Source organism: Centruroides sculpturatus, unplaced genomic scaffold, assembly GCF_000671375.1.
Source record: "Centruroides sculpturatus isolate CEXI.00-Female unplaced genomic scaffold, Cexi_2.0 scaffold346, whole genome shotgun sequence".
Classification (NCBI taxonomy): domain Eukaryota; kingdom Metazoa; phylum Arthropoda; class Arachnida; order Scorpiones; family Buthidae; genus Centruroides; species Centruroides sculpturatus.
Window position 1 is genome coordinate 334,966 of NW_019384533.1, and position 25,883 is coordinate 360,848.

Genomic DNA, 25,883 nt, shown 5'->3' on the forward strand with positions numbered 1-25,883 from the left:
AACTTTCAAGCATCCTAGAAATATGATGTCACTCATAATTATATCAAGATAAAATGAATTTTAATATATTACATATTAAATTAATTATTAAAGCGATAAACTATATAACGATTTAATTTTATAAATAATCTGTTTATAATTTTAAATAATTTATTAATAAAATTAAGTCAAATTAAATTATAGAAGACGTATGATTTGATTACTTGAAAACGAAGAAGAAAATGAAATTTCTCTTTTCTCTTTTCTCGTTTGTTAGAAGCTGAATAGTGAATTAACTTTACTTTGTTCGTAAAATAAATCTATATTGTAATATAAAACCAAATGAGATTTATAGAAAAATTTAGAAAATTCTTGAAATGTCACGATAGTGTATAAAATTTTTCAATGAGTGTATCTTATATCGTTATAAAAGTGTTTTAAAATAAACAAAAGTCATGTTAAGATGGTAATAAACTGTAATAGAATATATTTATTCTAATTGAGTTTTAATTTCGACTATAACATTCATTTAATCTAATAGATCTGGGACTATTTCTAAGCAAGGTCACGTCTAGTTTTTACTTTAGAAAATAGATAGTTCTATTTGAATATCAAAGATAAATCAAATGTATAGAATTATGAGTATTGAATAAGGTGATATAATGACAAATTTATAATTAAAATTATGTAATTTTTCTTTTTTTTTTAAATTTCAGTTGTATTCATTTTAAAACTACTTAATCTTCCTCTTTATACCTGTATACATTTATATTGTATGATGGAAAAGGATAAGACAGAAAGGTGATTTTAATTATTATAATCCCTAAACAATTATTTTTTTAATTACTTAAAATGTCACATTATATTAAACTTGAATGGCTCTTATTTATGTTAAGCATAAAAATCTCCATTAAATGAAGCATTTATTATTTAAAACACGCACAAAAATTTTTCTGTCTAACCTTCCAATATACCTGTTTTTATCGTGTGTTTAGATAGACAAGGAACAGTGTCTATCCATCTCCCTCTATTGTAAGATTTCCTAGAATGCAATCATGAAATTAAATTACACGCCAAAACGAACATCATTCGTGATTGACATCCCATTATTGCTTTTAATACTATAATGATAAGCAATATATATAAACCCTATTATTATTATTATTATTATTATTATTATTATCATCATCATCATCATCACCGAATTAATTATCTCGGTTTTGTTGTAGATTAAGTATTAACTTAACCAGTTAATTATTTTTCGTGATAAAATATTAATTTTAGTAACGGCTTATTGTTTCTATTATTAAACATTCTAAACCCGGAATAAAAATCCATTCATACAATAGTTTTAGAATCGGCTTCGATGTTGTACGAGTTACTAAAATTAGATTTTTAATACCATTACGTTATAGAATGGGAGATAAAAATTGTATATATTACCAGTCTAGGAAATAATTACACAAGATACGATGAGCTCAATGCTAATCTTACGTGAAAATTTCAACATCGACTCCTTAAAAAAAAAAAAGATAATGGAAGGAAAAATTCACGATAAGTTTCTAAGAAATCATACAGAGAACTGGTTTCACTAGAAGGCATTAAAAGTCGAAAGAAAGTGTAAGCAATTTAATATATTATTGATATAATTAATATTTATAATTTATGATAATGGTGATAATAACCAATGTCTTCAAGGACCTGTGCATAAATATTAATACTTTATTCTTAAATTTAAAGCTCTAAAATTCGATCAGAAGCTGTAATACGACTTCTCATACATTCCTCTCTCTCTTTTTTTTTTTCCACCAATCTTAGCAATTATAACAATTTCTATAATTACATTTAGTTAGGTAAGTTTTTATATATATAAATATATAAATATTCTAATAGTACATTTACGAGCAACGTCATAGATTAGAAGACTTTTTAGAATAATATCATATCTTAATATCATAAATATTACTGACGTTAAAAATTAATATTATACGACAATATTTTAAGTATAGAACCTTGCATAAAGAAGTGATCAGAGAACTAATTTTGAAATGTCACCCTTAGGGCGAATTTTTTTTTATGTATATAATAAAAAAAATATTTGGAAGATATAATAATTATTGCNAAAATATAACTACATTCATAATAATAATAAATGGCGAGTGAATGGGGAAAAAAATGAATGAATGTGAAATTGATGAGTGTCGTTACGTTATCGATGCACGTGCCAGATGTCATTTTACGTCGATTGAGTTAAAATTTTTTACTCCCTCCATTCATCGATCTTTCTGTGGGGGAAAATAATAATAATTTTTGAATAGTTTTATCGTATCAGTTTTCTAAATTATTTTAAACGAATAAGAGCTCCAAAAATTATAAGAAACAAGGCCAATATATGACATTGACCCAAGAAAATAGGGGGAAAATATTATAAAGTATACAGGAAAATAATCCACATATCTAGTTTTAATTCTATCTTCCAAAAATATAATAACTAGAATTACTCGAATAACTAGAATGTAAATAGTTATTACCTTTTAATTATATGAAGATGAGGACAAATTATTTTTGTATCAATGTGTTTTTAGTATAGGAAACATTCTAAATATGTATCAAATATATACAAAATGGAAGTTTAAGATGATAAATTGATGAAGATTTCTTGGCTTTACCTCATAAATCCACACATCTGTAACTGGAGCGTGTCTACTTGTAAAGACTGTTAGAATATTTACGTGTCTTTAAGCTTCTGTTTTAGCTTGTTTGATTGCTAATTTCTACTTAAAATAGATTTTAAATGTATTAATTTTTTTTGTATTATTAATTTAACTGTTTGTTTCATCAGTTTATAAAATAATTAATGTATATTTTTGTGAAAAATAATTTGAAATTTTTAATATATATAAGTACAGAATCATTGAAATTATTTGGACTTATTCCAAGTATTTACATCTTGATCATCGAAATCGGGCCACATGTTTGCCTTAAGGAAGGGTGGGGCATCGTATTGGGTGGGAACCTGGAAGTCTAACATTCTTTAATTGAAAGTCGAAGAAACAATGAACTTTAGATTAGATCATCTACTTCCGGAATTTCGAATTTAATATTAATATTATAGGAAATTTATATATTTTTTAATTTCCTCAGAAGAAAGAACAAGGTGAAATATATAAATAGGTGAAATATATTTTCATTTATCATTTATATATATATGTATTTATATAAATGCTTAAGGCTATTTGTGCTTCAGATCAATGTTCTTCATATACCTTAAGATCATTCTCATCTCTGAATATGTTCAGTAGCTATTAGAAAATCGAATAATCTTTATGATATTCATTGAAGCTTATTCAGATTCTTGAATAATGAAATTATCTATAATCTTATTAGAAGATTTAGAATCACATAATCGTTTGTTAAAATAATAAACTAGACTTCTGCATGCAAACTATAATGAATTTCACAAGGAATTAAATCGTGTTAGGTATACAAAGAAGCAATTGGTTTTAGTTTATTAAATATTCACAACTACAACGTTAGAAATCATTATAGGCCTATATACTTTGTAATGTTTAATCTTGGATAAAATTTAATATCTTTTATGAAATTTCTTTCTTTTTTTTAATAATTTATTTAAAAGAATTAAATCCTTATTTCTAAAAGTTTCGACGCCTAATTTTTATTTTATTTTATTATTTTTAATTTAAATATTACATGGAAAAATAAAGTAGAAAATTCTATAGAATGTTTTGAATGTAATGTAATTCAAGTATTTTTTTTTTAAAATAAATTTTACATTTAATTCAGCTTAAATTGAGAAATTCTAAAATGAAATCCACATAAAAATTCATTTAATTATTCATTTTTGTAATCACAACCTGTTTTAAAACGAATATTACAAACAATTGTTAATTTTTAAAACTTCTTTCTACTCGATAATAAATGAAATATTATTTATTTATTTTTATTTTTTCAAATTTTTTTTTCTTTCATTCTTGATTTCTGTCAAGCACGACCTTCCAACTCATAAACTTTCAAGCATGAAATCAATGTTTTCCTAGAAATTCGGATCTTTTTCAGCTTCTTTAATAGTTCATTTACAGGCTTTAGTCAATGTCTTTTCTATTCCGGTCTTAATGACCTTATTAAATATATATATATATATATATATATATATATTTTTTTCCTACTTTATTCTAAACTTATTTTTATTTTACATCGAATTTTTCTAATTCTTAGTCCTAACGATAATAAAAAGCATATAATAATACCAAAAATAGATGGATTAAAGCGAGAAATCTGATTATCGACTCTTAGAGATTGCTCACGTATTGTGCTTCTCATGCAAATCCTATCTGCTGCATTGTTATGGACTTTTCCTTAATATGAAAAAAGAGAAGAGAAAATAATATACCATTCTATCAGCGATAAGAGCCANTCTAACCTTCCAATATACCTGTTTTTATATACTATAGTTACATAATAATTTTAATCCCGGATTAATTTATATATTTTAATTTTAAAATTAAAATATATATTAATTTAATAATTAAATCATAAATCATTAAGTTTTTTAGAGCTTCTCTAAGTCTTATGCATTAAAATTTTTAGAAGGATAAGTAATAAATTCGACAAGGTAATTTGCATGTAAATATTTTGCAAACGATAAATATCTTAATAATCGATTAATTATATAATTATTTTGAAGATTTAGTGATTTTTGATTTAAGTGATGGAAGGATTGCACCATTTAAATTCTAAGACAACGCACACTTACCTCATTTCTGTTCGGAGATGTCTAGCAATATAACCAGGCGGTTTGGAACTAACTGGGACGATGTCAAGGTCGTCCACAAGCTTGTCAGACCAGATTTTCTTCCACATTCATTTTAAATACAATCTTCAGTTTAGAGAAAATGTTAGAAATTTGCAATCTCTGGATTGAGAAGGAAGATGTGAGAGCGGAAGTAACATCTGCTTCTCTCTCTCTCTCTAACACTTTTCCACTTGTGAAACGAGGAACCATTTTTCACTAGGAAAAAAAAATAAAATGCGTTGACAGAAGTCATTTTCAAGGATTTTTCCCTATACTATTTCCGCTCCAATTGTATGATTTTCTCCATATATAAAAATGCATAAACGATGTTGCGTGGTAGAAGGGGAATTACCGTTTCCAGTTCGAGATTCGTAGAGGGGAAAAAAATAAAATAAAATAAAATAAATTCATAAGAGAACTTAATTAACACGTTATGTTATGTGGTCATTAAGATTTTTCTCCCGAAAATTTACATAATTGAATTTTTATTTGGTTAATTATTTAAATATTAGATAATTTAAGTTGAAATATTTTAAAATTGTATTTTAGTCAGCCATTTTCTTTCTTTCTTTTTTTTTAGCCTGTTCTAAAATTATATTATTTATATGGAGTAAAGTGTTAATAAAATATAGAATTTATTATTATTATTATTATTTTTTTGTGAATTTTTTTTAGAAAAAATGGAGCTTTAAAAACCAAATTTAAAGCTGAAAGGTGAAGAATTGTAAGATAAATTTCGTTTTAGTAAGAANAGTTTATTTATTATATAATTAACTTTTAATAATAATAATTATTTTGATTATACGATTTAAATTAACTATTGTATTTTATCATAAAATTTAAATGTAAAGATTCAATTTATGTCTCTCTTCTTTACTATAACTCTATTAGGTTTGTTAGAGTTTATTTGTTGAATGTTAGCATTAATGCCGAAGGCAACGACTAAGAAAATCGCATAAAATGAAACTTGCAGCAGCATAAAAATACAAGGAGACTTTCTAAATCGTTCTAAAGTATTTTCCCTCTCCATACAATCGATTATTTTGACTTGCAAAAATATATATACACAGTATATATATATATATATATATTTTTTTTTTCTTTCTTGTTACTCTTATATTCGAATTGTGGGTTATTTTCAGGCAATTTACATAACTTTTTTTTTTCTTTCTTCTTCCTGAAGCGATTGATAACGTTACGTTTTATTCGCGTAAATATAATTCTCGTTGAAATGTATAATTTTATCTTAGAATTTACTCAATTATAAAACCTGAATTCTACTATTTCTTAGAGTTTAGTTTAAAGAAAACAATGAGTCGACCATTTCTTATCCTTTCAAAAAAAGTTGCAGTTATAAAGAAATAAATATATTCCCCATTTATTATACTTATATAAACCACTGTAGGTATTTTCTTAACCGTCTTCTTAGTAAACTTGTCGTTTTGTTTCGTGACCCGCCTCTAAAATTCTAACTTCAGGTTTTCAGACTGATAACAAAAAGTAAAGACTACTTTTTTTTCTCCACTTTATATTTTTCAAGAGTCAAAATAGAATTCTAGAATCTAACGAGTTCACATTTCTTTTTTTCTTCTTTCTTCTTCTTCTTTTTTAAATAGTTATTTACAGAAATTAAATTTACGAAAAATCTTTAAAAATTTATTTTAGAAAATTCTTCTTAATATTAAACAAAATAAATATAAATTTCCTCTATATCGTGGTTATATATTAGTTTAATACCTTTCCTTTTTGTTTTTTTACTGCTGTATTGCTGATATCGAATTCAGTTTGTACGAATTCTCTAGGGAATTTTCCCTCGTACCATTTCTTCTATGTGTTTTTTTTTTTCTCTCTCCCCTTTTCTAAATGAACAACTCTCAAAGCACTAACTAGTACTAAGTTAGTTATCACTTTGAAAGTTGTCATTTAGAAGGGAAAATGGATGTAAAAGTCTTCTTAGATTCGTATAGTAAAATTATTTTATCATGTTTCAGCTTGTAATTAAAACTTTATTTAAATTATAATTCTTTTATCCTTTGTATATAATTAAAATTTAAAGAGGCTATTGTTTAAATTTTCGTATTAAAACAAAAAAAAAAAAAAAAAACCTCTTAAATTTTAATTGTTTTCTAGATAAGGACCACTACAAGATGATATCCCTCGTAACAAATTTTTCAAACTAGAATTGCACAATAATATGGAATATTATTAAAACACGTGGATGAGAAATGATTTGATATTTTTCCTATCCAGGGAAACAATGGATTAAAATTAACTTTCCCGGAATTTTTAACAATAGTATCACGTGATGACATTTATATAAGTAGATCGGATAACTTTCGTAAACGAAAACGTAAAATTTAATGAGAAAAATCGAAAATTATTATTATTATTATTATTATTATTCACAAAACAATTAAAGTTAAATCAAATATAATTCAGATAACATTCATTAATATTTTTAATAATAATAATAATAATAATACAGTCGACTCTACTATAACACTGTTAATAATTCCGTTTTATATGAAATCCATGTTGTACGAGTCACTTAAATTTTACAAATACGTGAACCGTTTACAGCCCGGCACACGTATTTGTAAAATTTAAGTGACTCGTACAACATGGAATTCATATAAAACGGAATTATCAACAGTGTTATAGGGGGGGGGTCGACTGTATTTTATAAAGAATTATCTGTGTAAATATACATCAGATCAACACTAAAAATATTGATTAGTGATGTAGACACGAAAATGCTTTACTTACGAAAGTAATTTAAGCATAAAAAACATCGTTGTAGTAGTAGTAGTAGTAGTAGTGTATTCAATTTATATTAAGTACAGGACTTTCTCGATGATAGTTCATTATTACAGGTGTTGTTATTAATAATAAACAAAACATATATCGTTACACGAAACGTATGACTAATGGCAAGGATAACATATTATTTTTTATTTTTCTTTCTTTCTTTTTTATTTTTATTTCTTCTACATCTCACGAAATAAGAGGTTGTAAAGTAGGAGTATTTCACATTGTGGAACTGTGCCAATAGTTTTTATCTTTCTCGGTTTCTTTAATACTTTTCAACACGTTTAAATATAATCATTGTGGGAACTTGGATTGTCTTTTCTGTCCGAAAAAAAAAAAAGCGTAAAGAAAAATGCTAAATTTCTCACTTATTTACTAGCAATTTAATATGGTATGAGAATTTTTAATATTTGAATGAATAATTTTAAGGAAAATCTTAAATAATTTCGACCTTCGAGACGTGAGAAATTTTTAGTAATTTTATGTTTTTAAATGACTATTTAACAACAAAACTGGCTCTACACGAAATTGAATAACCTTTATCAAATTTCTTTTTTGTTTTTTGTCTTTATTACATGTGAGAAAATAGGCCAATAATTCTTTCTATATTTAACACCTTTCAATCATAATCTTTTAAGATTCATTTAATGGTTTCTATTATAGAAAATTAAAATAAAGAAATAATTTTTTTTTTTTTAAATTAGTTCCCGATTTATATATTAAAATATGTTTTTTTTTTCCTCCTTTTTATTGTTATTAAAATCTATAGTAAATGATAAGTAGATTTAATGCAAAATCTCAATACGTCTCTGCATAAAGTCAACTGAATGATTTATGTCAAAAATATCGAAATTTCTTATCTAAAAATAGTTTATTCATAAGTTGATATCATATTTTTGTGAAAGAGCACAAAAATATTTTAAGAGAATTTTGATCAAAATGCATTATTTTCCATTGGGAGGATCCCTAATAACAACAATTTAGTTGTCTCTGTGGTTGGTTTTTTTTTTTTTATTTCTAAATGATGTCCTTATGTATGAGAATGGGAGGGTTCCTCATAAATGCCCCAAATTTTTAACTTAACCGTTGCCAGTCATGCAAATTATAAAATATAGGTGAAAAATTTACCTAGGATACGTTTTATTCAGTTATAAATCAATAAATATTAATAATAAACTTGACAGTATCGTCATCACTGTAAAGGATATTATATAATTAATGTCACCTCTGCGATTTAATTTTATTCTTTACACCACTTTTACTTGTTTGAAAGTATTTTTTTTTTTTTTTTTTTTGTTTTACACGTATAAACTTTACTTATTCCAAAAGAATTTTATATAATTAATGATCCTTGAAGTAATGAAAAATTTCTTTATTTTTAAAGTATAAGGATTAATATACTCTTAATTAATTTCTTATAATAAAAATTTTTATTTTTAAAAAAAATCTATTTATTTATTTATTTTTAAGCATTAAATCTATCTTTTTTTTTACTTACAATTATTTAAATTATCAATGAGAGTAAGCAAAATACTTAAGTTGAGTCTTACAGTGTCTATAATTTAATATTGTTTTTTTCTTTTTTTGTTTAAGTTTTTTTTTATTATATGTTTTAAGTATAAAATCGGATTAAAATAAAGTTTTAATAAAAGTAAAAATTAAAAAAATATATATATATTATATAATAATTAAATGAAACAAAAGAAGTTCCCTTTACAATTCTTCATAAAATGATGAAGACGTTAAAAAGGATTGTTAAAAACTCTTGAAATATCACAAAAAAAATTAATGACATTTTAAATTATATTTTAAGAAAAAAAACCCTTCAATTTATCGTAAAAAATTAGATTTTTTTACAATAAAAATAACAATTAATGAGTATATAAACAATTAGAAATGCATCTGTAAATGATTCTAAATTAGCCAGAAAAATGCTAAAAACTTAAAAAATTTCAATNAGGATACATTTTTTTTTATTTTTAAATTAATTTTTATTATTTTATTATTATTATTATTATTATTCGATTTTATAGTAAATTTATGAAAAATGTATGATTATTTGCGAACGTAGTCATGAATAAATGTCAGAAAAATAATAATATTTTGCTTGAAATCTCATTAGAAGTACGTGAGTGGGCATCAGATGAGGATGACATCAATTCCAATTAAGAGCATTACTGAAGAGAAAAACCAACATTTTCTAACGAATCAAGATCAAGAATACGAACAAAATTATATGACGATGGAAAGCAAAATTTGAACAAATAAACACTTATCAATCATTGCAATTTTTTTTTTTTTTATATACATAAATGTCTTTAGTATTGGTAAATCCTCCCCCCCCTTATTTTTGTCTAAATCACTTTGGTATTCTGTCAATTTAAAAAAAAAAAAAATTAAAAAAAAAAAAAAAAAAAAAAAAAAGAATCTCTTAAACGCAAAAGTTATAAAAGAGAATAGAGGCATTTCATCTAAAGTAACTTACTAAGTGCTCTGTGTTACATTCAAAGCTTAAGAAAGCATTCAGGCGATTAATAGGATATTTATATCTCAGAAAACAGCTTGAGAAACAGAATATTAACGAAGGAAAAAAAATCATCAATTGTATCATCAAAAGCTCAGAAAATATTTCAAAATCTTCCTTTGATCCTTAAATATTTACATTTATTATTGTTTAGATACGATAACGAGAAAATATTTACATAAGTTTCTTTCGTGTGGAGAGGGGGGAAAAAAGATATAAAAAAATATAATAATAATAATAAGAAACTATTGAAAGATGAATTGAAATAGAACTTACTGAACCGTTTTATTTTCGAAGCAATACTGCTCAATTTAATCTTTCTTCTTTTTTTTTTTTTTGTTTTGGATGAGTTACAGAACATCCTCCATGAATCTCTCTCTTTTATACCATTTTAAAAATTATAAAAACATGTTTTACGTCCAACAAATTGTAAATCTGATAGTAATCTCTCCACGAATTGATATTCAATTGTTCTTTCCTGTGTAAGTACATATATAAATTCGTGACAAACAGTAAATTCGTCATGGTTAACATTAAAAGGGGGGAAAAACATCTTTACGAATAGATAAATATATATATATATATATACAGTTTCTTTTATGTCTTCTAAGAATTAATTTCTTTCTATTTTTCTTCCTTTTTTTTCTTTTTTTTTTTTAATTTGTAAATTNATCATCAAAAGCTCAGAAAATATTTCAAAATCTTCCTTTGATCCTTAAATATTTACATTTATTATTGTTTAGATACGATAACGAGAAAATATTTACATAAGTTTCTTTCGTGTGGAGAGGGGGGAAAAAAGATATAAAAAAATATAATAATAATAATAAGAAACTATTGAAAGATGAATTGAAATAGAACTTACTGAACCGTTTTATTTTCGAAGCAATACTGCTCAATTTAATCTTTCTTCTTTTTTTTTTTGTTTTGGATGAGTTACAGAACATCCTCCATGAATCTCTCTCTTTTATACCATTTTAAAAATTATAAAAACATGTTTTACGTCCAACAAATTGTAAATCTGATAGTAATCTCTCCACGAATTGATATTCAATTGTTCTTTCCTGTGTAAGTACATATATAAATTCGTGACAAACAGTAAATTCGTCATGGTTAACATTAAAAGGGGGGAAAAACATCTTTACGAATAGATAAATATATATATATATATATACAGTTTCTTTTATGTCTTCTAAGAATTAATTTCTTTCTATTTTTCTTCCTTTTTTTTCTTTTTTTTTTTTTAATTTGTAAATTGAAGAACTGTGAACGAGTGCAGACATAAAGTTAGAATTATTAAATCGTGTGTGTCTAAGGTCATTATATTATACAGATGAGAAAAATGTTATATGACCTGTAATTAAAAAAAGTAGACGAGAAAAATAAAAACAAAGATATTACATTTCAATCAGAAGATAGATTTTTTTTTTTTCTTATATTATTTATGAAGAAGAGGTTCTAATATATTTTAAGCAAGAGTTTAAATTGATTTATATTATTAGATTATACAAGAAGATATTTATCTTATCAATGAAATCTTCTATAGAGTAGATATATTGTAACGTTATTATTAATCTATCATCTTCATCACACTATTTTTTTTTTTTTAATAAGAATTTGTATATCTTCCTTTTCTCTGCTCTCTATTCGTGTTTAATTTATCATTTATTTTAGTTACTCGTATTATACTTTCGCATCATTTATTCTGATAAGAGACTTGAATTTATATCATTTATCAACGTTTGTTTGTAACTCTCTTGAATTGTTATATGAAAAAATAAAATAAAGAAAATACAAAATACTCCTACGATGCATTTTTACGCGTAAAATATTCTTTATATGCTTTTTTTTTCTTTTTTAATATATGCAGATAAGGAACAATGAATAGGTTATAAACGTAATAAATGGAGTAAAGTAGAACGAAATAGGCGTTAGCATTTAAAAAATATAGCATTGTATAGGAGGTTTAAAAACCTGTTTATTTTATGCATTATAAAGATGTTTATTATTATTATTATTATTATTTTATAATATAGAAAAAGATCAGATCTTTCATTTTCTTCTTGATTTATCGTAAAGAATTTATCAAAATTCTTGTTTTTTAATTAAAAGAAATCAGCTTTACTAGAGTATCGTAGATAATTTAAGGTGTTTAATAAGTCAAATAATTTAATTTATGGTGTTTAATAAACTTATATTAATGATTTAATGAGAAAAATCGCCGATACCCCCCGCTGAAGTGTTGCAATTTATGTATTATAATACCACAAAAGATAAACTTTATAAAAAAATTTCTAAATCCCATTTATTAATCTATTAAAATTCTATTTAAAAAAATACTGTTAATTAACTAGACAAAAAAAAAATACCCTGAAAAGTTAATAAATTTCCAAAACTCCTACGTAATATTTACGGACATTCAGGGAATTTTAAATATGCACACTCGTAGATTTTAATGAATTATACTTAAAAAATAGATTATTTAATAATTTTTTTTATTTCGTTAGTTTATCCATAATTAGTTTTGGCATGTGTTAGAAAAAAAAACACACACACACACACACACAAAAAAAAGGGAAGATTAGAAAGCATTATCAGATTAATTCAATCTGTCACCACCAGATGTCGGGATTATTGCTTGGATCGGCAAAATCCGATTTATTTATGACGTTAATGGATGACGTCACAGTTTATTAATAATAACATATATTATATTATAAATAATATATTCATTTTTAATATAATTTTTAATTTTTAAAAAAAAATTATACATTTAATAATAATAATGATTGTCATTNTATTCGATTTTATAGTAAATTTATGAAAAATGTATGATTATTTGCGAACGTAGTCATGAATAAATGTCAGAAAAATAATAATATTTTGCTTGAAATCTCATTAGAAGTACGTGAGTGGGCATCAGATGAGGATGACATCAATTCCAATTAAGAGCATTACTGAAGAGAAAAACCAACATTTTCTAACGAATCAAGATCAAGAATACGAACAAAATTATATGACGATGGAAAGCAAAATTTGAACAAATAAACACTTATCAATCATTGCAATTTTTTTTTTTTTTATATACATAAATGTCTTTAGTATTGGTAAATCCTCCCCCCCCTTATTTTTGTCTAAATCACTTTGGTATTCTGTCAATTTAAATAAATAAATTATTAAAAGAATGAATAAAAAAAAAAAAGAATCTCTTAAACGCAAAAGTTATAAAAGAGAATAGAGGCATTTCATCTAAAGTAACTTACTAAGTGCTCTGTGTTACATTCAAAGTATACGAGAACTTTTCTTTATTACATTTAAAATATAAGAATCAATTCGAAATAAAATGAATTATTTTAAAATGTGTTTCTTAGTTTAAGTGCTACTTATTATAATTTTGAAAGAATTTCATCACTGATATATAAATAAACTATTGATTATTAAGAAATAAATATATTAAATATTGAAGAAAACCTTATCAGAATTTCTATTACATATAAAATAATAATAAAATATGGTGATAGATTTTTATCTTTTATAAATTAGAACAGATAAAAATACAAAGTTTATATTACATTAAAAAATATATTGAAATTAATGCTAATTAGTATAGCATTTATAAAGTAAAAATTGATTTATTATATTTAAAAATTAAATAATATTTTAATTCATTTAAAATAACCCAATACTTACAATTGACCAATATATTTAAAGTAAATAACTGTTTTGATGCATTTAAAATTGATGAAATGTTCAAATACCTGATAAATCAACATGTTAAAACATTCATTATATGGGATACTTTTTAACAGATAAATTTTTAAATTGATATATATTTTTTTCAAGTTTTAATAAAAACAAAAGTTTATAATAAATATATAAAGAAAGAAATATATATATTTTCTTTTTCAAATATTAATTTATTATGAACCAGATGAAAATATTAATAAATGAAAACATTATTAAAGAAGATAAACAGGGGATATGTTTTCTATGAATTTTCTTCTGGAAGATAGAATAACATTACATTTTTTATAAATTTATTTAGTAAAATGATACTTTAAAAGTAAAATAATAATAATAATAAATTATACTGTTAAAAATAATTAGTATAAAATATTGTTTAACTGGTTAATTATATTGTATTATATAAGATTTAATATATATATATATACAATATTAAATATATTGTTTTTGAGCAGACTAGAATTTATAAGAAGTATATTTTTATGGGAAAAGAATAGAATTTTCTTCCACGTTATCCATAGTTTTCAGAACTTATAGTATATTGTGTAGTTAAGAACTATTTATTGAAGATAAAACATAAAAATTTCCCCATTCAGATTCAGTTCAGATTCCTGTCTTTTACATAAATTCTATTTATTATATATATATTTTATATATTTAATGTCAAAATATATGCACTCTACAATGTGATTTATGGGATGCCTATTTAGTTTGTTTTTTTTTTAATAGAATAATATAAAAAATCAATAATATATAAAATTATTTATGATTAATGTAACTTTATTTTTCGTAATATAAATTAATTTATTACATACCTTTATCAATATTTCATAAGAAAATGAATATTTCAATGCTTTATTTCCACCTATAGATTTTTTAACAGCGAGAATATTATGTATAGAAGATAAAACTTACTGAATTGATTTTGCATATAAACCTATTGGTCAACCGAAAGAATACAAAAGAGCATATTTATTTTCCTTCTTATTATTATTTTTTCTAGTATACTTAAGCATATATCTGATGAAAGTATTGCACGCAAAAGTAAAAAAAAAAAAAAAAAAAAAATTGTAGGGATTTCATGAAAGAATCTAACTGTTTCCATTGAAGTAAAATCGATTGGAAACTATACGCGTGTTTACATAATTTATTATTTTTTAAAGTTGTTCCTTCATTTTTCCTTAAGATAAAATTGCCCGATAAAAATAAACAAAAATATAAGCATAAAACTGTGTTATAATAGAGATTTTTCTAACTTGAGGATTGTTTTTTTTTTTTGCGAAAATGATCCGTGTATATAATTATATCTATAATAAATTTATATTGAATTTCTACTTTAATAAACAAAAAGAAACAATTTTAAAATATTGTATATTACGAAACTTTCATAATTTTAATATTAAAAAATAAATAAATATATATAAAATTCGGGTATTAAAGTTCGTGTGTTCTCGTATAACATTGTGATGTTTTAATTATTATTATTATTTTGTCAAACTATAACCGAGTTAATAATTGAATTAATGTAATAAATAAATATTTACTGATTATTTTTATAACTTTAATTAAAACTTTAAATAAATGAAAGAGAAATTTCTATCCTATATCATATTATTAATGAGTTTTTCGAAAGATTAGACGTGAGTTAATATAAAAATAGACTGTTGGATGGAGGGATTATTAAGATTTTTTTTTTTTTAATTGTGTAAAATATATGACGAGAAGCTTTTTATTTTAATAATTAAATGTGATGTTATTTATTTCTTTTTATTATTAATGAAAAAGGTTTTGAATATAGTTTTATGTATGCTAGTATATTTATTTACACAATAGAAGGAGACGAAAAATAATTAGGGTGTGACTTTATTATAAGACAAGTTTAACATTAAAAGTGTTTATTGAAATATGTTTGATTTGGAAGAGCGATGAATGTTGTAAAAAAAAAAAAAAAAAAAAAGCGACCTTCGATCACGAAAGCATTGAAAACGACGTAAATAAAAAGCAAGATGACAACGTTTATGGTCCAATTACTTCTAGTATATGAGGGGGAAAAAACTTGAATTTGTCTTACTCTCTTTCAGATATTGCTTATAACTTTTTCCTCTTGCCTCTTATTATTATTTTTTTTTATCCTTAATTCTTGCTTGGATTTTTATTCCTTCTTTTAATCCTTTTCAATAATTAGCACTAGCAAATTCTCTAATTATTTTTTCCCTTTTAATTTTATAAATTATTTAACTCTTTTATGTTTCTGTTAAACTAGTAATTAAAATTATTGACATTTTAAAAAAATAATCTGTAATTAGAATTATTTTGTTTAACGCTTATATAATTTTTATCTTCAACAAACAAATTTTTATTTATTCTTCTCGAGAATTTATGCATTAAATTCGAATTAATAATTTATTTTATAATAAATATAATCAATGAAATGCTACTCTATTAAATAATTTTAAATTTGATACAGCGAGTTTTAAAAACATAATTTTCTTATGAATTTAAACCTTTGATTATTATTAAAATATATATATATATATAAAATGGTTGTAACGAAATATCCCAAAGGCTATTTACTCTTACAAACTTTAATTAAAGAATGCAAATAATAATAATAAATATATTTACTTTATCTCATTAACAATGGAACATTTACTTCAAAACAATCGTTTATATTTATTCTCAATTGATAATGTGTATAAAATAAATTAACAGAATCGAATCTTGTTAAATTTTTTATAAATCTTGTAACAATCTTTTATTATAATTTTATAGGAAAATAGTATATTTATATATAATACAAGGTTATAGAATAATTTTCTGAAGTATATTCTCTCTTTCAGTGATTGTATATAACGTATAATTGTTACAGCAATTACCAAGATTGTCCGTTCTCTAACGACTAATTACTGTTTTAACCATCAAGGTTTACAATTGGATTTATGAACAGATGGAAAGATATTTTATTCCCTTAATTTACGAAGACAAATTTACATTATTTAATTGTTTTTCCTCTTAAAACTTTATTAAAATTACAGTAATCTCAATTTTGAAAGTATCTTGCACTCAATTTACATCGAAAATGAGAGATATTTTTATAATTAGATTCGTTTAAGTTCACTTTATTGAGAGATAATCTTCAAACGTGTCAACAATTTCCACAGATGATTCTCGAAGTTCCTACTTTGAAACAAAGTCCAGAAGGAATTATTTGGACTCGGATCAATACAATAAAAATGATCTTTAAACTTGCACTATTAAAAATCTGATAGCAAAAAGATTAAACATAACAAACGAAATAATCTTATAGAAATGATAAATTATATAATAATAAATTCTGTAAGCACAAGAGAAACAAAAGTATACAAGTTAATTATATTTTGAAAGACTATACAAGTTGACCCCCCCTATAACACTGTTGATAATTCCGTTTTATATGAATTCCATGTTGTACGAGTCACTTAGATTTTACAAATACGTGATCTGTTCACAGCCCGGCACACGTATTTGTAAAATCTAAGTGACTAATACAACATGGAATTCATATAAAACGGAATTATCAACAGTGTTATAGGGGGCGTCGACTTGTAATGTTATTCTTTATTAAATTTATACGCTTAAATCTTTTGAAGAAGCGATATTCTTATGTATATATTGTTTATTTCTTGTTAATTTTCTATAAAGTTTTCTCAGAAATGGGTTAAATCGATTAAAAAAACACAACAAAAATCACTCTTAGAATTTTTAGGTAGACGTTTCACTATCAATTCTGAAGCACGCTCATTAGCATCGGTTTACTCATCCATTTCTTTCAATTTTCTTTGAATAATATCGATGAAAAAGTTAGTAACACATTTTAAATTTCTTTTTTTTTCTCTCTCTCTCTCTCCCTCCCTCGTTGGCATTTTAAACGATTAGCAACTAAGAAATTTGATATAACATTTCCAATAATTAAATTTTCAAGATTTTTCTTCTTTACCATTAAAAATTCGAGTATAATTCTTTTAATAGCCATAAAGAATGATGACTCAAAATTCGTGAATTTTTATGCTTAAAATTAAATTTTAATTATTATCTTCTTATATAAATAAACGAATAAATGCCTTCCTTATCTGTTGAATGTAACAATCAACAGATGCCGAATGTTTTTACATAACCTTATAATTTCTGGATCTAAATATCCTACAAGAAAATAAAAATAAATCGAAGTTAAATATATTGAAATTACATTTCATTAATCAATAAGATTAAGGAAAAAATTGTGTAGGCAAGTTATTTTGATCCGAAGATTAACTGATTAATCTAAACATTGAGAAGAAAACATCAGAAATGTAAGGAAAAAAAAAAAGGTACAAAACAAAGAACAAATTAATATAAATAAATGTAGCTTTAACGTGAAATATTAATCAAACTATTGCAATAATAAAAATTTTATTGATTACTCCAGGCTAGAATCGATTGAACTATGTTATTGTGTTCAAGATTGTTGAAATATTACATCAGCTTTAAAGATGTCTAATAACAATTTAATTATGAAGACATAAAGTTATGGACCGTTTAAAATTAAGAAAATGTTTAAACTATTAATTATAGCAGAAATATCGGAAGATAAATTAATATTAATGATATAATCTTACAAGTATCTTTAATATACTAACTCCATTTTTAATTAACGTGTTTTTATTAGAGTGAAATTTGAAAAAAAAAAAAAATTATAGACTTATTTGTCTGTGTTTCTTTAAGTTAGTTAGATGAAATTCGAGAGCAGATATAGAAACCTTAAGTGCATGAAATCCCGATTAACTATATACAAACTTCCGATACAAACCAGACGTTACGTTATTTCAATTCAAAAATGTTTCCCTGAAAGGTGTTAGATAGATGACTAGCACAACTCTACTGTTTAAGGAAAAGTATGATTTACAGGGGCAAGATAGTAATTTGAGATGGAGAGCATATATTTTAAATCTTTATAAGATTATAATGATTGTACAGTTCCTTATAGATATTTCTTCTTTAAGAACACAAGAAGGATAATAAAGAGGACAGTTCATTGTGGTTGCTTGGAATTTACATCTTTTCTCTTGGAATCTATTCGAATTTTTTAATATAAAAACGTTAAAAAGTTATAGAAAAATGCACGAATTAATTGTAGATTAAACATATTTCACACTATATATTAATTAATAATATTTATTCATTGTTATCTACAGTGATAAACAATGATGAATATCAGTTTAAAATAATAACGCATTATATTAATATATAATAGAGTATTATTCACGAAATATTACTTAATTTTAACAGTTAGTTTACGAATTTCTGACGTCCACTTCTCTTTAACGAGCAGAATAGCAGAAACTGATTACAGTTTCTGCTCTTTAAAGAGTAATAGTAAAATGCAAACATGTCTCTCAAATATGTCGTTATTTTACATTTTAAATAATGCTTTTTTTTTTCATTTTTAACTCTTCTCTTTGAAGCATTAAGAGGTCCTTTTTTTCCATATTTAACGTGGGTTCATACAGGCCCACAATGGAGGCAGTCAAGTGATTATGAGGAGGAGTCTTATACTTTATACTAGTCTGAGAAAGATTAGCATAAAATATAAAAACTAACATTATAATATATTTGTAAAAGAAAAATTATGGTTATTAACTTAATTATAATCCTCCGAATTAAGTTAGTAACATTCTAATATTCTGATTTTCGAGAGAGAGAGATGGGGGGGGTAGGTGAAGAGAGTGAGACAGAGAGGTCTGAGGGTAATTAATTATTAAAATTATCAATTAATTTAATAACATTTTTTCCGTGGCACATGATAACATCAACATGACGTCGCACATCGTCACGTTTCACAAAGAAAATAAAGAAGTGGAATACGTTTGAGAATGCTGAAGCATCGAAATTCTCGAACGAAAACGGGGGAAAAAAAAAGGAACAAGCAAAGCTTTCTCCTTCTTTGTAAATATAAGTTTTAAAACAAAGTAAAAACTGTAGATTCATCTAAACGATTTCTATTTTTAAATAAGTTTTACTTCTTTCGAAATTATTCTTAGTTTGATTTATAGTGTTTTAAATTTTATTCATTCGTTCGATGGATAATTCCACTCGAATAATCAGGAAAATACTTTTCATTTTTCTATTTTTATAATTCAACTATTAATTTTAATAATATTTTGTTATTTTTAATAGTATTTACAAGATTATATTTAGAAAGAATTACTATAATTCTTTGATAATACAAACCAGAAAAATACTGCTAAAAATTCCGCCTACATTATGAGAAAATTGTAGAAATGATATCTTATAAAGTGAATTGATTTTGGCCTTAAAATACAGAATACTTGGAGCATGGCGTAAAGAAAACTTGTGCCAAATTTCAACAAAATGGTGGTCTCTAGAGGCGCCTACTTAGTCGAAGAAGAAGAAGAAGAAGAAGAAGAAGAAGAAAGTGGAGGAGGAGAAGAATTACTTGTCAAATTAATTTTGAAATTTTCGAATTGTATTGTAAACACTGATTGAAATTAAAGAATGAATTATTCAAATTCGAAAATATATCGATTTTTATAGAAATAAAAAGAAATTAAGACTTTAAAAAATAGGTATAAAATACGACTTTGTTTTACATTCAATGAGTGAGTAATGTCGTCTATATTTATACTTAACCTTGTCATTTGCTTCGCCATTTGATAAGGCACTCGAACGAGTAATTTTTATCTTATAAACATCTGTTAATTTCAATCGTATCGCTTTTCCCCTTTTCTTAAAATTAGATTTCATTATTTCCTTTCGTTTTCTAATTTTAAATAATGAATTTATTTCTTTAATAACAATTTTATTTTTTTTTTAATTTTGAGCACTAAAAAGGGCTTTTTAATTATATCATTGATTCGGTCATTTTAAGGGACGTCGAGAGGGAGAATTGGGGATTTTTCCCGGAGCTTGGAGAAAAATTGGAACCCATTGATGGGGGTCTCATAGCAATTTCTCAATGGCTTTGGCCAGGCCAGCAATGGAAACAGCCTGGTGAGGGACGAGACTAGATCAATCCCCAAAAATTTCCCTTTTGTTCTTTGTTTACATAATTAAGATAAAATTATATTTATCAGATGAAAGGACAGGGTTAAATAGGATAAAATATTGTATAAACTTACGAGGAGTCTCTTTAAAGGATTACAATTGTATTTAACTATTATAATCCTTTATTTGTTATTATTATTATTATTAATGAAAGTAAAATAAAATAGAATCTTTATACATTTAAAATCGAATTTAATTATTGAAAATTTAAATTTTAAACATTATTAACGTACTTAAACTTTCATCCGATCCTCATTGATTTATTTAGTAATTAAGGATTTTTCTATTAATAATTTAAAGTACTTACTTATCAGTAATCTCAATTAAGAAAATTTTTCCAGTCAGGAAAATAATTTTATGTATTTAATGAACCTGAAAGTATTATGAAAAATCCCAAATAATTAATTATAATTTCTAGAGAATTAAAATGAATTTAATTCCATTGAAACATATAAACTTTTAAATCAGTATTAATACTTTATTGACAGAAAGGCAATTATTTTAATGATTTTTCTTAAATCCAAATTAACTAATCTAGAGATAAACTTAAGAAAAGTAAGTTTCTAGAATACAAGAAGGCTTTTGTCGTGTAAATATTTGACAGTAGAAAGAAAAACTTTAGTATATTGACTTGGTCAACTGTATCATCTGTATCAATGTTTCTTCTTTGACAACACATTGCACGCTACACGATCGCATTCAGCATTAATAACTACCAATTTAATGTTTATCGATTTATTTTTCTATTTTCTAGTATCCTATTTATAAATTTTAAGTCCAATTTTAATATATTTAATTTAAAAAAAATATATATATATATAAATATTGTAAGCTGTGTTATTTGATTCCACGTTAAATCTTCTATACTTGATTTCGCCATCGATTGATATATTTTTTTTAACGATTTAATCGCAAAATTGTACACGTAAACTTTTAAAATATTCTTTTTTTTAAAAAAATAAATTACTTTAAATGTTTATAATTTATAAAATAAGTGAAAAATATTGAGAAAAAGTGTGTGGATGTTGATGCATTTCTTCTCTTGTTCTATGCATTATTTGATACAGTTTATACGTTATCAGATGATAGAAAATGTTATAATTTAATAATATTTTGAAACATAATTATCTTTTAAATCTTCAATTTTCCAAATGTCTTGTAAATTTTTAATTTCCATTAACATTAACGACTAAAATGCCGATGTTTCAATTGCTTTATCTTTCTAAATTTTCTTTAATAATTCATTAAACTAGAAGTTAATTAGAGAAAGAATTCCTTATTCCTTAAAAAAAGATATTATTCTCTAAATAATATTTAAAAAAAACGAATCATTATTATCTAAATTATAAATTTAGTTTCTTTTATTTCTTTTTTTTTTTAACGTAAATAAATATAAGAAAGAACTTTAAAAATTAAAGAACTATAGCATCTTTTTTTTTTATTTTATTTTTTTAAAGTTTTTCATGTTAAATTTAACAAATAATTGGATTATATACACAGTTTAAATTTCGAATAAAAGGAAAAGACGTAATTAAAATTTTAATTTTATTAATCTTTTTTTTTTTTTCCTTAATCTTTTTTTTTCTTTTAAATTAAGAATTATTTTTAATAAAATAAGTAAAATTAAATTGAACTAATCAACTCGTGGATATGATTAAACTTCCCGTCTCTTCTTCAATTACAATTAGTGCCAAATTATATCTTAGCAACCGCTTCTAATTTGTTTACCTTCATCTGCTTATAATCGTATCATATATGATCGTGGTATTCATAGCAACATAAAAAAAATAATAATAATGTTTTTTTTTTTTCTCCATGTTACTCACCTCCATTCCTATCTTTACCTTCAGAAGGTCAACAGAAATTACAGGAAATTCTTATTTTTTTTTTTCAAACAATCTCTTCACTTTCGATAGAGGCAAATGGAAATTTCTACTTGTAAGCTTACATCGATACCAATCTTTATTAATAAGAAATGCATTTAATTCTTTCTCTCTCTCTCTCTCTCTCTCTCTCTTTTTAAAATAATTTAATATTCTTTTTTAATATTTTTATCTTGAGAGAGTTTAAAAATAGAATAAAGTATAAGATAATATTAGAAACGGATCTTGATAAATCTGATATTATGAAGAAATATAACTGTGAATGGATGGAAAGGAGTGAACAAATTTCCGTTTAAAGGAAATGAGAATAAGCATTTAGTCTTGTGTGATAGAGATAAATATTCCTTTGAAGATAATATAATTAGATTTACTTCGTATAAAGTCATAAAAAAAAAAACAATATGATCTGTATTATGAAATGAAAGGATGCAAAAATTCGTTGGTTAAAATGCTATCAAAATTCATTTGCAAAAGCAATTTCGTGTAAAAATTTTAATTTTTTGGGGGGGGGGGTTTAATCAATACGAATAAAGTATTTTCGTACTTTCGAATGAATGTTTAAAGAGGAAAAAAATGATAGCGAATAGACTAAATTCTTGAATCTTTTATACGTCTATTTAAACTCAAATCATGTTTCGTTCGTTTTATAAACTCATAGAAAAGAAATAATAATGCTTAAGAAATAAATAAAATGTTTACACAAAAATAGATGGAAACACTCAAAAATTAAAGAATCTTAAATATTAAAAAAAAAAAAAAAAAAAAAATAGAAGAAAATATATTGCAGAGTATCAATATTTTTCAGGCGATGCAAAAGGCCATTTTATTTTTATAGTTCGAACAGTTTTTGCTCGAATGGCGTAAACAGCAAACAGGTAAAAATGCATTTTTCTTCTCTTTCTATACCCGTAGGGAATAAAATTATCATACTTTTTTCGATTCGCACCAAGAATCTATTTTATAAATTTCTTTCTTTCTAGCTTTGTAAATGTTTTTATTTAAAACCGATAGTAGAACTACAGAAATAGCAAAAGAGATAACATAACACACGCTTCCATTATCGAGAATAAGCGTGATATATATTATAAATAATCTATAAATAATACCCGAAAAGATATATATATAATTTCTAGAGAATTAAAATGAATTTAATTCCATTGAAACATATAAACTTTTAAATCAGTATTAATACTTTATTGACAGAAAGGCAATTATTTTAATGATTTTTCTTAAATCCAAATTAACTAATCTAGAGATAAACTTAAGAAAAGTAAGTTTCTAGAATACAAGAAGGCTTTTGTCGTGTAAATATTTGACAGTAGAAAGAAAAACTTTAGTATATTGACTTGGTCAACTGTATCATCTGTATCAATGTTTCTTCTTTGACAACACATTGCACGCTACACGATCGCATTCAGCATTAATAACTACCAATTTAATGTTTATCGATTTATTTTTCTATTTTCTAGTATCCTATTTATAAATTTTAAGTCCAATTTTAATATATTTAATTTAAAAAAAATATATATATATATAAATATTGTAAGCTGTGTTATTTGATTCCACGTTAAATCTTCTATACTTGATTTCGCCATCGATTGATATATTTTTTTTAACGATTTAATCGCAAAATTGTACACGTAAACTTTTAAAATATTCTTTTTTTTTAAAAAATAAATTACTTTAAATGTTTATAATTTATAAAATAAGTGAAAAATATTGAGAAAAAGTGTGTGGATGTTGATGCATTTCTTCTCTTGTTCTATGCATTATTTGATACAGTTTATACGTTATCAGATGATAGAAAATGTTATAATTTAATAATATTTTGAAACATAATTATCTTTTAAATCTTCAATTTTCCAAATGTCTTGTAAATTTTTAATTTCCATTAACATTAACGACTAAAATGCCGATGTTTCAATTGCTTTATCTTTCTAAATTTTCTTTAATAATTCATTAAACTAGAAGTTAATTAGAGAAAGAATTCCTTATTCCTTAAAAAAAGATATTATTCTCTAAATAATATTTAAAAAAAACGAATCATTATTATCTAAATTATAAATTTAGTTTCTTTTATTTCTTTTTTTTTTTAACGTAAATAAATATAAGAAAGAACTTTAAAAATTAAAGAACTATAGCATCTTTTTTTTTTATTTTATTTTTTTAAAGTTTTTCATGTTAAATTTAACAAATAATTGGATTATATACACAGTTTAAATTTCGAATAAAAGGAAAAGACGTAATTAAAATTTTAATTTTATTAATCTTTTTTTTTTTTTCCTTAATCTTTTTTTTTCTTTTAAATTAAGAATTATTTTTAATAAAATAAGTAAAATTAAATTGAACTAATCAACTCGTGGATATGATTAAACTTCCCGTCTCTTCTTCAATTACAATTAGTGCCAAATTATATCTTAGCAACCGCTTCTAATTTGTTTACCTTCATCTGCTTATAATCGTATCATATATGATCGTGGTATTCATAGCAACATAAAAAAAATAATAATAATGTTTTTTTTTTTTCTCCATGTTACTCACCTCCATTCCTATCTTTACCTTCAGAAGGTCAACAGAAATTACAGGAAATTCTTATTTTTTTTTTTCAAACAATCTCTTCACTTTCGATAGAGGCAAATGGAAATTTCTACTTGTAAGCTTACATCGATACCAATCTTTATTAATAAGAAATGCATTTAATTCTTTCTCTCTCTCTCTCTCTCTCTCTCTCTTTTTAAAATAATTTAATATTCTTTTTTAATATTTTTATCTTGAGAGAGTTTAAAAATAGAATAAAGTATAAGATAATATTAGAAACGGATCTTGATAAATCTGATATTATGAAGAAATATAACTGTGAATGGATGGAAAGGAGTGAACAAATTTCCGTTTAAAGGAAATGAGAATAAGCATTTAGTCTTGTGTGATAGAGATAAATATTCCTTTGAAGATAATATAATTAGATTTACTTCGTATAAAGTCATAAAAAAAAAAACAATATGATCTGTATTATGAAATGAAAGGATGCAAAAATTCGTTGGTTAAAATGCTA

General features: G+C 23.8%; 1 protein-coding gene and 1 long non-coding RNA gene across 2 annotated transcripts in view; one reads left to right on the plus strand and one right to left on the minus strand.

Annotated features, from left to right (window-relative positions):
* Positions 1-5,188, minus strand: part of LOC111623110 (protein dimmed-like) — a 14,565-nt gene extending 9,377 nt beyond the window's left edge. The window contains exon 1 of the mRNA XM_023365593.1: positions 4,754-5,188. The gene's annotated coding sequence lies outside the window, so the exon portion shown is untranslated. The remainder of the gene's footprint in view (positions 1-4,753) is intronic.
* LOC111623111 overlaps positions 1-20,589 on the plus strand; it is a 28,448-nt gene extending 7,859 nt beyond the window's left edge. Inside the window, exons 2-3 of the long non-coding RNA XR_002756391.1 lie at positions 1,426-1,599; positions 20,061-20,589. This is a non-coding gene — a long non-coding RNA (uncharacterized LOC111623111). The remainder of the gene's footprint in view (positions 1-1,425; positions 1,600-20,060) is intronic.
* Positions 20,590-25,883: the final 5,294 nt, after the last annotated feature.